The sequence below is a fragment of the Mandrillus leucophaeus genome, unplaced genomic scaffold (genome assembly GCF_000951045.1).
Source record: "Mandrillus leucophaeus isolate KB7577 unplaced genomic scaffold, Mleu.le_1.0 Scaffold111, whole genome shotgun sequence".
Classification (NCBI taxonomy): Eukaryota; Metazoa; Chordata; class Mammalia; order Primates; family Cercopithecidae; genus Mandrillus; species Mandrillus leucophaeus.
In genome coordinates, this window is record NW_012099321.1 from 144095 (window position 1) to 152204 (window position 8110).

The 8110-nt window shown below is 38.2% G+C and overlaps 1 protein-coding gene across 2 annotated transcripts in view; it reads right to left on the reverse strand.

The window, feature by feature from the left end:
* LOC105548783 (chromosome unknown open reading frame, human C10orf11) overlaps positions 1-8110 on the reverse strand; it is a 1000756-nt gene that overhangs the window by 56066 nt on the left and 936580 nt on the right. The window lies entirely within an intron of this gene.

Below are 8110 nucleotides of genomic sequence, written 5' to 3' on the forward strand. Positions count from 1 at the left end.
GCGGGACCAGAAAACCAAATACCACATGCTTTCACTTACAAGTGGGAGCTAAGAACTGAGTACACATACACATATAGACGGAAACAACGATCGACCCTGGGAACTACTAGAGAGAAGGAGAAAGGGGGTGTGGGCTGAAAAACTACCTATTGGGTACTATGCTCACTACCTACATGATGGGATCATCCATACCCCAAACCTCAGCATCACGCAATAGACCCATGTAACAAACCTGCACATGTACCCCTCCGAATCTAAAATAAATGTTGAAGTTACTTTTATTAAAAAAAATAAAAAGAAGGCAGAAAATAAGCATAGTGTGTAAAACATACCTTTTCCTTGATTTCTTTTGTAATTAAAAATTTACATTTTGCATACAAAGAGACAATTCACTAAATAAAATAAGCAAATTGATAACTGTTTTTAAAAGTTAACATCACTAATAAGGAAATGCAAATTGAAGACACAGTGGAGTTTAATTTTCAAACATTGGAAAAAGATGAATTTCCCCAGTGCTGAGGATGGTGTGGTGAAACAGGCTTTCACAGAGTCCTAAGGGAATTTATATTGATATCATCATTTTGGAAGTCATTTTAGCAATACAAATTAGTAACCTTAAAACAGTTCATACACATTGACTAATTTCATTTTGTTTCACCAGAGAAAACCTAAATGCTTAATATCACAGATATGCTTGAGGGCAGTATGTATTAACCACAAGATGGACCATTACGAAACTATTATGTTTTTTAAGAGTTCTTAATGCATGGAAAATGGTTATGATATAATGCTAGTTTAAAAGAGAATATAAATTATATTTTCAGTAATATGAATAGAAGGACAGAAATAGATCAAATTGTCAATAGTGACCATCTAATGGTAATGAAATAAGGGTGATTTCTATTCATTCTCTCTTACATGTTTTATATATTCTTCTGCAGTAAGCGTGCTTAGCTTTTAAAATATAAAACTAAGGCCAGGCCCAGTGGCTCATACCTGTAATTCCAGCATGTTGGGAGGCTGGGGCAGAAGGATTGCTTAAAGCCAGGAGTTTGAGATCAGCCTCAGCAACAAAAGAAAATCCTGTCTCTATACACAAAAATTCTTAAATATTAGCCAGGTACAGTATCACATGCCTGTAGTCTTCGCTACTCAAAAGGCTGAGACAGGAGGATCACTTGAACCGAGGAGTTTAGGGCTGTAGTAAGCTACAATCATGGCAGTGTCCTTCAGTCTAGGTTACAGAGTGAGACCCTATCTCTAAAAAATATATAATATAAAAATAATATATATTTAAAGTTAAAAATGTAAAGTCTCAAAGTTAAAAAATGAGGAAATGTTCCAGATTTTAAGACTAAGGAGACATGATAATTAAATGCAATATGTGATCCTGGGTTGGATCCTGTGCTAGGAAAAGAACATTAGTAAAAAAAAGGGAGAAATTTGAATAAGGTCTTTAGATGAGATAATAGTATTGTATAAATATTTGATCATTGTACCGTGATTATATAAGCTGTTAATAACTGGGAAATTTGGGAGAAGGGTGTATATGAAATAATTGTACTAATTTTCCAACAGTGTGAAATTAATTCAAAATGAAAGATTAAAAATAAAAGTATAGTGCCTGAATTCTAGTCAAAATATTCATCAACTGATGGTAGTTAACAAAATGTAGCATGTCCATACCTAGACAATAGAATATTATTCATCTCTAAAAAGAATTGAAATACTGACATGGGCTATAATATGATGAACCTTGAAAACATGCTATGTGAAAACACCAGGCACAAAAGATCACACTGTATGATTGCATTTATGTGAAATGTCCAGAATGGGAAAATACATATATAGAGAAAGTACATTAGTACTTGACAGGGTTTGGAGGCTCAAGGGGAATGGAGAGTGACTGCTTATGGATATGGGGTGGCTTATGGGGGTGACAAAAATGTTCTAAGAGTGGATAGTGGTGAGAGTTGCACAACTCTGTAAATATATTAAAAACTTCTGAACTGTTATACTTCAAGTGAATGAATTTTATTGTATGTGTATTATACCTCAGTAAAGTTGTTTTTCTTTTTAACAGTGCCTGATGCATAGCAAATTCTCTAAAAATCTGGGCAATGATGATGATGCTCATGATCATTAGTACTACTACTACTGTTGTTTTATTTTTCTTCTCATTGGCCTTTCCAGCATTAACTTGTAAGGCTTATAAATAGACTATGGGAGAAAGAATGACTTATTTGTTAGCTATCTTCTTCTGTCCACTGGAGAACCAAAGAGTCTCCCTCATCCTTAACTAAGGAAAGACCAAGAGTCAAAAGAGGACCCATTTCAGTTGCAAGCACCGATGAAGATGCTAGAAAACAAAGGCAAAGAGTGACCCCGAAAAGAGCTATGGATCTGTCTAACTTTTATAGATTGGTTTTGATTTATCTTTCTACTTACTAAACAACCAATTAAGATTTATTTTTGCACTGTTCAAAGGGTTTCACTCCTGCCATGCATCCTTGTTCAGCCCTCAATTCATCGAGGAAGAAATACTCCAGGTGTATTGGAAAGGAAATGGATTGATCCAGCTGACAAAACCTGAGAGTTTTCATAGGAAAAGGCTTGAGGAAAACTCTAAAGTTCTTTGCATGCCAGGTAGGAAGAGCTCATCATGTATACAAGTGGTACCTTTTGCAGGCCCATATTCTATCTCTTGTTGCCTGCAGATCATTGCTGTACCTCCAGGTTTGGCTTTGAACTACAAGTAGAAATGCTGAAGATTAGTGAACATTACCTTCTCTCAGATCTCAACACAGCCTCAGAGAACCAGGGCTGCCATTAATCTAAGGAACTTCCTAACACAGTATTTGGCTTGGATTTATGAGAGGCCTTTGAGGCTTGCTAATGCAGGTAACGAACCCAAGTCCTTGATTATTGTGAATGAAGCAAAGCCAAAGAAAACAATGCTGATGGCTAAGCACAGGTGGAGTTAGCCTTGTAGTGTCACAATCAAAACTTACAACAACTGTTCCAATTTGCAAGACCATTAAGTAGCTTCCATGAAATTAATAAATGTCCATAAATGTCTCTTCAAGAGGAAGCTCTGATATTTTGCGAGAGGATGGAGCAGAGAGAAGACCAAATTAAATTGCACTCTGGTGCTGCATTCTTAACTAATTTGTTCTGAATATCCTCCAGTCATACATGTGAGATATGACATCTAAGGGCAAAGGGCTACAGCTCAGAGATAAAAAAACAAGTTGAAAGTATTTAAAGTACTTGCCAAGGAAAAGTGCTCATCTGATAAAAATTTAGACAGGAAGGATGCCAAAGACCAGGAAAGACACAACTGAGAGATATGATGAGGTGACTGCTGCTCCAGCTGTCAGACTTGTCAATGGTGTGGAGATGCCAGATTTTAACTCAAATGCAATGTCAGCCCAAAATCTGACCCTATTTACATGTGTGGTTTTTATTAAGAAAGCACTAGGACTTAGTCTCAGCTACAAATATCCTACCTATAGTAATTTAAAGATATAAACTTGTTGGTTGGTTTGTTTCCTCTTCAAAAAGAGAACTGAAGTAGGGAGAAGAGAATACAATTTCACACTTTCACCATCTCTCTACTGAATAGAGTCAGTGGGGTATACTTGAGTTGAAGTGTTGGGCATGGTGGCAGACATTACCTGAAGAAGAGAGGGTGTTGAATTGTCTTGAGAAGGGCAAATGTTTTAATATTAGTCTTTAAGGGTCCTACAAGAAAACAAGGGTGCAAAGAATGGTACTTCCTCTCCTCCATAATTTTGGAATGTCAAACCAGATCATTATTCTGTGTTATCAAAACACTAGTCATATAGGCCTAGGCACACATAAACTACACAAATGTGGACAACATTGGGCTTCTTCTACTTGCCTAAAATATATAAGAGAAATGTATAAAAAGAAAGTTTGAAATATTTTTTAAAAGGGGAAAAAAAGATGAGGGCCATGGAACCACATTCCCCCAGTGAAGAGATAACAAGGAAGTAGGTGAAGAGAAAACAGATATTTGAAAGCTAATACAATTCTCACTATTAAATACCTTTTAACTTTCCTTCGAATCATATTTTCCCTATTATAATCCACAAAACTAACCATAATGAATCTGTTCATTGCCTTGGAAGACAAGAAACCTACACAACACCCTACCACCAATGCACAGTTAAAGAATAGAGGGAAACTTTTCTTAGACCATTACAAAGTCACCATTACAATATCAATGCCACTTTCTCCTTGTTATGCCTGCCCATGCAGTGCTCTTTCACTTTTAAGCAGACTATAGCCAGGCCTTTTGAAATGTTGACTTACTAGTCACACATGCAGATTCTCTTTGGCATGATAAACACTCCAACACCCCTATGATCCCGAAGGCAATGTCCCCAAAGGAAGCATCAGCCAGGTAAGTCAGGAAACTCTTATGAGTTCTTTACAAGGATAATTTGGCCTATGTCTCTTTTGCTTATAGATAGTAGAGTTTGAAATGTAATAATCAAGACCCAATAAGCTTCAAAACCACACTGAGTTAACAGAGTTTTATGATACTTTCAATTCCAACCAGATAAACTAACAGGAATCACTTTCATACCCCCCCTCCACCTACCTGAAACAACTAAAATACTGAACAAAATATATGAAAGACATTGGATATAGAGCAACATAGGACAGCATGTCCCAATAGAGGGAAAACAAATGAGATATTTTTCAGGCATAGATTCAGTTTGCTGCCTGGAGAGAATTTCTAGGTGACAACGCAGAACAGGGGGACCCAGGTGGAGCTCACAGTCTCAATTGAGGAGATGGAGCTGGGAGGGTAAGATGACTAGATCTCAACAGGCAGATTATTGGAGCAGATAGAGCTGTATCAAAAAGCTCTGGAAAGTTGCAGAGAGTTCCCTGCAAGTCTTCAGCTGAATGCTAGTCAGGGGATATGTGTGAGGCAACTACATGAGTTTTTAGAAAAGAGTTAGAAGAAAACAACCTGAAAGGACCAGAGGAAAAAATCTTCAGACATTACACAGAGCTGGGATAGTTCATGTTACCACCAACTAGAGTGGAAAATCTAGTAAATCATGATGCATTGGGTACAAGACCCAGAAAGGTATTGGCTCTATATAGTGGGGCAAAAATAGCTGTAGATTAAGGCTGTTTTTATCCCAACCAACAAGTCTTAAAAGGCAATATGTTAAAAAGTAAACAAGTAAAATAAAAGGCAGGTAAACTGGAAAAGAAAAAAAAAAGTCTCTGTTAGCAGACAGCATAATTGTCTACATAAAACACTTCAAGGAGTCTATAAAATAACTCCTAGAATTAATAAGTAAGTTCAATAAGGTGTCAGGACACAAGATTAACACAAATAAATCAATTGCATTTTCTATATACTGAAAATGGACAGGTGGAATCTGAAATAACTAATGCAATATCATTTACAATTATTCAAATACATGAAATACTTAGGTATACATCTAATAAAGTATATATATATAATTTGTATCAAAAAATTTACAAAATTCTGAAATTTTATAATTTCAGGTGAAAGTAATTTTAAAAGACCTAAATACAAGAAGAGGTATACCATGTTCATGAATTGGAAGACTCAATATACTGTGGAATTGTTATATAAAAATATTTTTTCCTACAAGAGCTATAGGTTTAATGCAATGCCTATCAAATTGTCAACAAGAATCTTTATAGACCTGAAGAAACATATTCTTGAATTTATATAGGAAAGAAAAGGAAGAAGAAAGTGGGAGAAATCTCTCTTCTCAATGTCATGGTTTATTATATATGCCTAATAATCAAGATAGTATTATATTGGTGGCCAGACAGATACATTAATCAATGAAACAGTATACAGAACCTGAAAAAGTTCTACACAAATATGATCAATTATTTTTAAATAAAGGAACAAACAATTCAATGAAAGAGAAAGAGAATTTACAATAAATTATGCTGGGGCAACTGGACATTCATCAGCAAAACAAAAGATAAGAAATGAAAAGAACCCCTAGCTAAACCTCAAAATTTATACAATTTTAGCACAATAGATTATGCACTTACATGTAAAGTATAAAACACTAAAACTTCCAGAATATAAAATCCCCGGGGGGCGTGCCCAAGATGGCTGAATAGGAACAGCTCCAGCCTCCAGCTCCCATTGTGAGCAACACAGAAGACGAGTGATTTCTGCATTTTCAACTGAGGTACCGGGTTCATCTCACTGGGGCGTGTCAGACAGTTGATGCTGGTCTGCGGGTGCAGCCCGACCAGTGAGAGCTGAAGCAGGGCGAGGCATCGCCTCACCTGGGAATCGCAAGAGGGAAGGGAATTCCTTTTCCTAGCCAAAGGAAATTGAGACATACAACACCTGGAAAATCAGGTAACTCCCACCCTAATACTGCACTTTACCAAGGGTCTTAGCAAATGGCACATCAGGAGATTATATCCCACACCTGGCCCGGAGGGTCCCATGCCCACAGAGCCTCCCTCATTGCTAGTACAGCAGTCTGAGATCTAACTGCAAGGTGGCAGTGAGGCTGGGGGAGGGGCGGCCACCATTGCTGAGGCTTAAGTAAGTAAACAAAGTCGCTGGGAAGCTCGAATTGGGTGGAGCCCACCACAGCTCAAGGAGGCCTGCCTGCCTCTGTAGACTCCACCTCTGGGGACAGGGCATAGCTAAACAAAAAGCAGCAGAAACCTCGGTAGAGCTAAATGTCCCTGTCTGACAGCTTTGAAGAGAGCAGTGGATCTCCCAGCATGAAGGTTGAGATCTGAGAACAGACAGACTGCCTGCTCAAGTGGGTCTCTGACCCCTGAGTAGCCTAACTGGGAGACATCCCCCACTAGGTGCAGATCAACACCTCACACCTCACACGGCTGGATACACTCCTGAGACAAAGCTTCCACAGCAAGAATCAGAAAGCAACACTCACTGTTCAGCAATATTCTATATCTGTAGCCTCTGCTGCTGATACCCAGGCAAACAGGGACTGGAGTGAACCTCAAGCAAACTCCAACAGACCTGCAGCTGAGGGTCCTGACTTAGAAGGAAAACTAACAAACAGAAAGGACACCCACACCAAAACCCCATCAGTACGTCACCATCATCAAAGACCAAAGGCAGATAAAACCACAAAGATGGGGAAAAAGCAGTGCAGAAAAGCTGGAAATTAAATAAATCAGAGCGCATCTCCCCCTCCAAAGGAATGTAGCTCATTGCCAGCAACAGAACAAAGCTGGATGGAGAATGACTTTGATGAGTTGACAGAAGAAGGCTTCAGTCGATCACACTTCTCAGAGCTAAAGGAGGAACGATGTAACCAGTGCAAAGAAACAAAAAACCTTGAAAAAAGATGTAATGAATGGCTAACTAGAATAATCAATGTAGACATGTTCTTAAAAGAACTGATAGAGATGAAAACCACAACACGAGAACTACGTGAAAAATGCACAAGCTTCAGTAACTGACTCGATCAACTGGAAGAAAGAGTATCAGCAATTGAAGATCAAATAAATGAAATGAAGCGAGAAGAGAAGTGTAGAGAAAAAAAGAGTAAAAAGAAATGAACAAAGCCTCCAAGAAATATGGGATTATGTGAAAAGACCAAATTTATATCTGATTGGTGTGCCTGAAAGTGACAGGGAAAATGGAACCAAGTTGGAAAACACTCTGCAGGATATCACCCAGGAGAACTCCCCCAACCTAGTAAGGCAGGCCAACATTCAAATTCAGGAAATACAGAGAACACCACAAAGATATTCCTCGAGAAGAGCAACTCCAAGACACATAATTGTCAGATTCACCAAAATTGAAATGAAGGAAAACATGTTAAGGGCAGCCAGAGAGGAAGGTCGGGTTACCCACAAAGGGAAGCCCATCAGACTAACAGCAGATCTCTCAGCAGAAACTCTACAAGCCAGAAGGGAGTGGGGGTCAATATTCAACATTCTTAAGGAAAAGAATTTCAACCCAGAACTTCATATCCAGCCAAGCTAAGTTTCATAAGTGAAGGAGAAATAAAATCCTTTACAGATAAGCAAATGCTTAGAGATTTTGTCACCACTAGGCCTGCCTTACAAGAGA